Genomic DNA, 9,593 nt, shown 5'->3' with positions numbered 1-9,593 from the left:
CGTGCGTGAGGTGGTGTCCTACTTCCCACCCTGAGGGGGGGGGGGGGTCTCCTAGACTCATTCCTGTAAGTCTGGAAAATTGATATAATTTACAGGGGTGAGACACTTATCCATAAGACTTGATGGTCAGATTAGTATCAGTGTGTAGCTAACATGTGTTTTAGTGAACTTAAACACATTCTTTGATTTACTTTATCTGACAGATATGACATATGTACAGTGTAACTCACTGATACAGTTGAAAATACACATTTCTTTCATAATATAAAACAGTTCGATAACTAACCACGTTTACATAAATTCACATATATGTATAGAAGAACCCCCCCCTTTTGGACAACCATCATCATCATGTATAAACCCCTATGATCGGGTTGTGCGGTTCGAAGACTGGACCTAACCCTAGCTGACTTACCACCAGGCTAAGTCAAACATCATGCTGCAAGTTTGATTTGCCTACCCAGCCTAGTCCAGACTCCAGGGGGTACACAACCCTTCCGTGGCCAAATCGAATTTTCATTACCAACACTTTTATCCAAAACAGTGTGGTTGCACTATCTTATATACTAGCTACAGTACCATACTTTCATCACATCTGGTCTTTAGAGTTCTTAAACCATATAATGCAATTTAAGTAGTAAAAACTGTTATATAAACTCATTTCGTATTTCAGTATAAAACTTGTCATATCAAAACTTGGTATATAGCCATTATATCAAAACCCGGCATACAACTGTCATATCAAATCCGACATACAACCGTCCTATCAAACTCGGCATACAACCATTATATCAAACCAGACATTCAGCTGTAATATCACATTTCCAATAACTCAATAAAACCGTATAAATCACATTTTTCACTGAATAATACCATAGTAATACGCAGATTCAATTATACAATAAACTGAATTAACCTCATGCCACATGATTTGTACATTAATTGGTAATACTATAAACTATTTGAGAAAATGTATATATTTTTGCTGAAAACTAGGTCTAATCATCTTCATAGTGTTATTCCATTCAAAATACCCATTTGATAAGGAAAATGAAGATAATCAACCCAACTCACTTTGGTTTTTCTTAAATACGTATAATAAGTAAAACTATTAGTTTCATACGCCTGAATCATTGAGAAAATCATATATAACATATACGAGTTTGTATACTCGAGTTTAATCGGTTCAAATTCAAGAAAAAGATGACATAATCTATTCCCCTTACCTGTTCTTGAAAAACTGCTTATCCCGCTCCCTAGAACAATTCCTTGGTTCCTGAATATGGTGAGGAGAAGGTCGCCGGCAAGCCGAGAAAGACAAGGGAGATTATCGAAGGGCTAGCAGGAGCCTCGGGAGGCTTTAGGAGAGAGAGAGATACATGCAGGAGAGAGAGAGAGAGAGAGAGAGAGAGAGAGAGAGAGAGAGAGAGAGAGAGAGAGAAAACCCTAGCAGAGAGAGAAAGAGATTTTGAAATTCTAAATGAAAAAAATGACTTTAGTTCTATTTATAAGCAAGCTGGACTGCAAAAAACCATCGCTAGTTTTCCTAAAACCGTCGACAGTTTGGTCCTGTGATCTTTTTATAAAAACTCTCGATTTTTGTAACCGTCGACGGTTTTCTAAGATGGCCTCAAGCTGTCGACGGTTTGGTATTGAACCAAACCATTTCCATGCTTTTCTCTTCCTTTCTCTTTTATTTATTTTCTTTTCTTTTATCTTTCTTTTTTGGGTTCGGGTTCCTACAACTACTGATTGCAATAACAATACATTTCCAACTCTTGGGCAACTGACTAAGAATTAGTAAGGCACGAATCTCATTGTCAAACTTGATTTCACCTGAGGCGAGTTGATTTGAAAGCTGGTTGAAATTGTTCAGATGTCTACTAAAGCTTTCACTTGCAGGCAAGTTTATGGTAAATAACTTCTTTATTAAGTGCACCTTATTGACGGCTAATGACTACTCGTACATGTTGGAGAGCACATACATAAGAGACTTGTTGGTTGTCATATGCTTGATATTGAAGGCAATAGACTTTGCCAACGTCATCCTGATAGCTCCGAGTGCTTTTCGGTTAAGCAACTCCCACTTGTCCTCCGTAATGGAATGTGGTTTTCCCTTAAATGGTAAGTAAAACTCCTTACCAAACAAGTAGTCTTCAATCTGCATCTTCGAGAAACTGAAGTTGGTGTTGTTAAATATCTCGATCTTTGAGCTCTTGTCGTTCAACATCTCGATTCGTCAATCTGGAGATGGAATCTGCTCACACGGACAGCTCGATTAGAAGATACGTGGATGCTGATGTGGCAAGTGGGCCCAATGATGACGTGGACTCTGACGTGGCAGCTGACACATTTTTGTTGGCGTGGCTCTGACACAACGCTGATGAGGATGTTGACTTAGCTCTGCTGATGCGGCACGATGACGTCACGCTAGAGTAGGTTGGCTGATGACATGGCAGTGGGGCCTAGTGATGATGGTGCTAAATTACACCATGTAAATTCCCAAGGAAGTGTGGGGTGACAAAGGACCACTTAAGTCCCACTTTCATAGACAGAATTTTCCTTATACACGTAATTAACACAATATAACTCCTAGGACTTCCAATTTGGCAACTTTGATCTGTTCTAACAATTTTGCTATAATCTGGCAACTTTGCTCCAATCTAGCTTGATATAAATTGTTAGGGTTCTAGGAACAATAATCACACACACAAGTAAAACAAGCACACAAAATAAGAACACCAAATTTACGTGGTTCGGTCTAACCTGACCTACGTCCACGGAGCACCCCGAATATATTATAATCTGGGAGAAAAATAAGAGGAGGATACACACACAATCAACTAAACTCTCTTCTCACCTTCAGCACAATACTCTCACACTCCTTGCTCATGCTCACTCCACTTGCTTATTCACACACAAATTCTCTCATTATATTGATACATAGGATGATGGTAAAAGGAAGGGATTAATTGTGATTTAATGGGATGAATTTGGCACGCGGTATTATCAATCCAGCGCATGAAAGCTAGCTCCTCAACGACTTTCATTCTCATTTGTAGCTCATCATCATCAAGACCATTAAATTTTCCGTTTCCATTTAATCTTCGTTTCCATATTCGCTTAACAAAAACTTGTTTTAGACCAAGTATATAAAAGATTATAACACAAATACCACTTAAAACTTGTTTCATTTGAAAACATATTTGAGTATATGATATTTGTCAAACTCTTTGTTTTATCTTTGAAAACCATGAGTATTGAGTTTGTGACTTAGTGAAATCCTATATACTCTTGTGTCTTAGTATGTACATGCAATTTTGCTCAATTTTTACTCAGAAATCATATGTGAAACAAAACCGAAAGAGTTACAATAATTCCCACCTCAAACACTCCTCATTACATATAATTCTATACTAGCTTCCTTGGATGTGCTTGAGTACTTCCGAGTGAGTGTCCGTTTTGATCTTTTTTACTCTAATGTCTACTCGGTCCAATCTTTGCCTCAGATCCGCTACCTTCATATAAATACCACTTAACACTTGGAACAACAAATAGGTTAATATCATCAAAACACATTAAACATGATTATATGGCCACCAAGGCTAACACCTGCTTCATTGACACATCCCCAGCAATTTATAAGCCAAATTATAAATGGAAAATCAAATATGAGTCCTTAGTCTCACCAAAGTTCAATTTTGCTTTTATCTCTCAAGTAAACTTGACCAAATAAGTTTAATATTATTATTTGTCTTATATTTAGGGGTATGTTCGAGTCGAGTCGAGTCAAGTCAGTACAATAAAATACTCAGGGTGTCGAAAGCATCAGAGAGAAGGAATAAGAGGGTTGGGTGAATGGGGGGCGATGGAAGGAATGAAAATGGGAGGTAGGTTAGGGCAAGAGCATGAGGGGAAGAGATAACAAGTAGGCTGGGGAACTGTGGGGCTCAGGGGAGGACAGGGGGCACGGAGGAGAGGGGGCCTCGACCTCAACTATGAATCATAAACTCCAAAAACTCAACCTTTTGCTTCACCTAATAACCTATGCCCTTTCTATAGTTATATTATATTATAATAAATATATAATTAGTTTTTATGTTTTATTTACTATTTTTTCAAACTTATAGTGAAAAAAAATTGAAATTTTCATGGTGAAATTTGAGAATAATTATTCCTGATATATCCTTTTTTATATAATCATAAAAAAATTATATTCTTACTTATTTTAAGATATCAACATAATATTTTTATATAACCAATTGTCATTAATATATCATAACTAATCTATTCACGAGAACAAGCACACTACAAATAAAAAATGCAAGGTTAGTGGCACAAATATTTGATACAATTAGATAATTACATCAACTATAATTTAAAATTTAATATAAATATTATTTTCTTGTCATATATTTAATTAATAAGTACAAATATAAAAAAATAATTAATTTTACAAATATAAAAAAATAATTAATTTTACACAAAATAGTATTTTTTGTTATTGTTTTAACCACTTAAGTAACAATATTTTTTTTTTATTTTAAAATTTTAAAGGAGATAAAAATGGAAAAATAAAACCTATAATTCTTCCTTTCATTGAGTCAGACATGTTTTCAGATCTAATTCCATCAAATAATTTTTAAGAAAATTTAGAATTATCACTAAGTTGTCTAATATCTTATCGGATAATTTATTTAGTAAATCAATTTCGACATAATCTTCATTTAAAGGTCATTCAAATCAAATAAACACTCTTTCGGTAAGTGGGAAATTAAAAGGCATACTTTTAAATTTTATCCATTCTAAAATTTGAAGATGACCAAAAATTCAACAATTAAGTTTTTAAAATTAAAATAATAAATGTTATTCTTGCATTACGATAAATTATATTATTTTTTCTACAATTTTTAATTAAATGTATGACAAAAAATAATACTTACACTAAATTTAAAACTTTAGTTTATGTAATCATTTGTTAATTTTATCAAATATTTATATCCCTTTGAGTTGAAAATGTACAAATTGAAAAACAACACATACTTACAACACTTAAAAACAATTTAGTATTTATATTCAACGATCGGTTCAACTTCATTTCATAACTAGTTAAAAAATCATATTTGAATTTTGTGTTCAACCCTTTAATACTTGATTTTATCAAGTATCCTCTTAACTTTTAAGAACCAAAAAAAAATTTAATTTGATATTTTTGTAAAAATAATTTAATTTATATTTATATTTACTCAATACAAGTCATCGAAGGGTTTGTTTGATATTGTTATTATTTTTCAATTATTTGTTTATATTTTGCACAGCGTGAAAATAGACTATAAAAGTACATTTGTTTATAACTTGTTGCAAAGAAGTTAAAAATCATATTTGGTTTTCAGTTTTTTTGATAACTTGTTGCTAGAAAAATTTATATCCTTTTTTGTTAGGATTAAATAATTTATTGTATGCACACTTTTAATTAAAATTAAAATAAATTCAAATTTAAATATACTTAAAATAAATATATGCATAAATTTTAAAAAAATAAAAAATAAAAAATAAAACCCAATTACAAAATGTTTTACTATTTTTAGTTATCAGGTATAATAATATTGTTATTGTAAAGTGAAATTTGAAAATACAACAATTAAGTAAAATAATTTTTATTGCAATATTTTTAGTTTATATTATACTAAATTTTTATTATTTTAATCATATATTTTGAAAAATATTATTTGATTTAAAAATGAAAGTGTGCCGTTTTCAATTAAATTTTTAATTTTTTGAATTTTATAAATATTAATCAAACATATTACTGATTTTTATTTTTTATTTTTAAATTTTAGACATCATTTTTTATTTTCATTTTCATAATTTTTTTGTAGCAATATGAAATAATCCTTAAATTTCTTACATTTGCGCTTGTCTCCAATTGGACGATGTTTTAAGTAGAGATAAAATATGCCCCATTTGATGTGTGAAACATTATTTTTCTTTCAATATTAAATTGACTTTTGAAAAAATTACACTTTAGCATCGAACAAGATTATAGGAGATGGCATAAGGAGTCAATATCCAACAAGTAATATTTCTCTACTTAAATTAGGATTTACGTTGAAGATATGGTGACCTCTATATAACTCAATTAACCAAACTCAACTTTTTTACTCTTATGTATCAAAAAATAAATATTGAGTGCCTATTTTTGAAGTGCTAATAGTATTTCCATGAAAATTGAAGGGCCTTTGTCCATGATACTTGTCATTATATATTTTAATCAAATAAAAGCGCGAGAGCAACAGAAAAGAGAGATTCTAGTTACACTCAATAAAATATCATTGGCACTCTATATTTATCTTTTACAAATTCACCTCTTAATTTTCGACAAATTTATTTTTCACTTTTTAGTTTTTAAAAGTGTAAAAGTGAAAATCAAGAGGTAAAATTATAATTTTAACATGAGAAAAACGGATGGTATTTGTCATTGTCATTTGCTCAAATAAAAACAAGGGAATGGACTATGGAGAAGGAAAGAAAATGTGCGCCCTTTGAACTTTCCTTGCAGCCGCGGTGGGAATTTGAAGAAACTCGGACACGGTAGAACAGGGACTTTTGCCCTGCCATTTTTGCCCCCTCTTTGCTATTGTCAATACACATGTATCCTCCAAATAAAAAGCAATGGTCAAAACTTTGACCCCTCTCCCTAACGCCCAAAGCCTTTCTAATGGGAAGAGTGCCTAAATTAAAAGATCTCTTTTTTTTTTTGAGGAAAAAATCAAGACCAACTTTGCTCGTCTCTTTGAATTTTGGTTTAAAATTTGACAGAATAAAATAATAATAAAGTATTAGAATAATTTTAGAATAAAAGATGTTGAAGATTTGGTAAAAAAAAAACGTGATCCTCTCTTGAGCTTTTAAAATTTTTAAAAACCTCTCATGAGGTTTGGGAAAAAAAAATAAAAAAAAGAAGAAGATGCGAATTTCTCATGAGTTTTTAAAATCTTCACAAATCTCTCTTGAAATTTTTAGAAAAGAGTCAAATTTCAGTCGAATGAACATAAGGATCCCAAAAATAAAATGCCAACGGAAAGTTTGTGAGTTTTTTGAAATCTTATAAAAAGGTTTGCATCTTTTTTATCCAATTTTATAAGAGGCTTATAGGATTTTTTGAAATCTCATGAGGGGTTTGTATGATTATGTCAAATCTCAATAGAAGTTAGTGTTTAGGGTCCTCATTTTTAAAAATTTTGACACAATCAACGATAAGAGGGTTAGAAGAATATTGAGGTAAAGTCTAAGTAAATATTTTATTTTATTTGGCTTTGTTTGTGAGCATCAAGGGAATTAAAATATGCTTAGGATTAAGACAAAACATATTCTAATTTCAAACTCTTTTCTCCCAAATCACCAACAGATATATAATACATAAAATACTAAATTTTTGTCAAACTAAGATTTTTGGGTGGGTGAGAGTTGCATTTTCATAGAAGTTTCAATTAAAATTAAATAATTAACAAATTATATCGGGCAATTTAAATTTGATCCTTTGAAGTACTATTCTACACGTATTTAAAATTTTATCCTTCAAACTTATGCTTTCAAAAGGAGAGATTACTTGGATACTTAAATCCATTTTCTATAATTGTTAAACTTAGAGAGAAAAGAAATGTCGAATTTTAGCCAAGTATGATTGCTTCTTGGTTGCATAGGTTGAAAAGGGGGAAGGAGAAGTAATAATTAGCTAATCCTCTATTTTTCCTGTTTAAAAGTTTTTGACGAGCCTTTAGAATTTATAATCTAGTTACGCATTGCTTTAGCATTTCAAATTTAAACTTAAATGAAATTATATTCATATTTCATGTTTTTCATTTGTGTCCCTTTGTATCATCAAAGGAAGTGTTTGGGGAAACGAAATAAAATGGGGTAAAATTACTATATTTTTTCTCTATATCAAAAACCATTCAAAATAAAATTTTATTATATGTTAATGATGTGCAACTTTTAATTTTTGTTCATTAGTTTGGTATATTTTTTTCTCAATTTTCTTCATAACTAATTATAAAAAAGTGAATATCTTTGATTTTTTTAAAAATATTTTTCAAGTTCTAAATAGGACCTTAAAACTTAAACCAAATAATTTGTAGCCTATTTTGACATTACATTAGATTTTACATACACAACAAAATAGTCCATCTCTTATTTTAAATTTCTTCTTGTTGGACTTTGTGAAACCTAGTTGTGTGTTGATCCGGATGATAACTCAATCCGAACTAATGCTGCATGATTTTTAATGAGAGATTTTAATCCTAAGACTTAGTCCATGAGCGTTACGGCTTGGGCCAAAATTTTTTTGACCCATTTTGTAGCCCATTGTGAATCCTGTGCGCAGGATATAAAACTATTGTTTTTCGATTATTAGGATTTGAGTCGTCGCAGTAGTTTGAGAGAGAGAGAGAGACGCGATTTTCTGAGAGAAAGTCGTACTCTGTAATTTTTCCTAGACAATAATGAAATCCCTACAATTCTGTGGATGTAGACAAATTGTTGAACCACGTAAATACTGTCTTGTGCGTGTTATTAATTTTTTTCTTTGGTGTGTGTTTTTCTCTATTTTTATTTTTCACAAGACTTGAGAATTTCGTGTTAAAATTCCCTTACAATTCTTGTATCTTGAGAGCTTAAACTCCAAAATCTATTCCTAATAATAATAATAATAAAGTTTCCTATTAAAAACTAAGGGTTTGTTAATTTTAGAAAGTGGTTTTTTCCAAATAATTTTAAAAATATAATATTGTGTTTTAGTTTTTTCCCTATGTATTCTTAGACAATACTAAAAACTAAAAAGATAAATTATATTGTTAAAAAAATTTAAAAATAATTTCCACAATTAAGGGGCCATTTGGTATCACTGTCAAAAATTAGAGAAATGAAAATCAGAAACGAAACTCAAAAATCAAAACAAAAACTAAAAAATATAAACCAGCAACACGTTTGGTTAATATATATAAAACTCATACAAATTAAAATTTTAATTAAAAAATATATATAAATAGAAAATAGAAAATACCAAACAGGCCCTGAATAAATCTATTTTAAGCAAATAAAAATCATAACTAAAATTATAACCAAACAATATTCATATCGAGAATCCTCCACCAAATGAGAGAAGAAAAATAGAAATCCCCAACAAATTCTGCACAGAAACCGTGTCCGCATCCGGACTTTATCTTGATCAGCAAAACTTGGGGGCGGAGAACGTTGACCCGTAGATTTGGTAATGCACTAGGGGTTTAAAGGGCTCGTTGGCAGTTCCTATATAAATATATATAGGAGTCCCCATTTTGGGGGTATCATGGCTAGGAGTGTTCATAGAACCGCCTGAATTGGATTAAACCAACCCAGCCAATCCAATTAAAATTGCCTACAAGGAATGATTTTAAAAGTATTTGGATTGAGCTATGGATAAAAGTGCTACATAAATCAAATCTGTGGGTTTGTTGACCATTGAAAGTGCAGACCAACTAACTTGAATATAATAATAATAATAATAAAATTAACCGAAATAAAAAAAATCAAATTACATATTATGGGTGTTTACC

Source organism: Malania oleifera, chromosome 1 (genome assembly GCF_029873635.1).
Source record: "Malania oleifera isolate guangnan ecotype guangnan chromosome 1, ASM2987363v1, whole genome shotgun sequence".
Taxonomy (NCBI): domain Eukaryota; kingdom Viridiplantae; phylum Streptophyta; class Magnoliopsida; order Santalales; family Ximeniaceae; genus Malania; species Malania oleifera.
The sequence above is the reverse complement of the archived record's forward strand: the minus strand, read 5'-3'. Positions refer to the sequence as shown.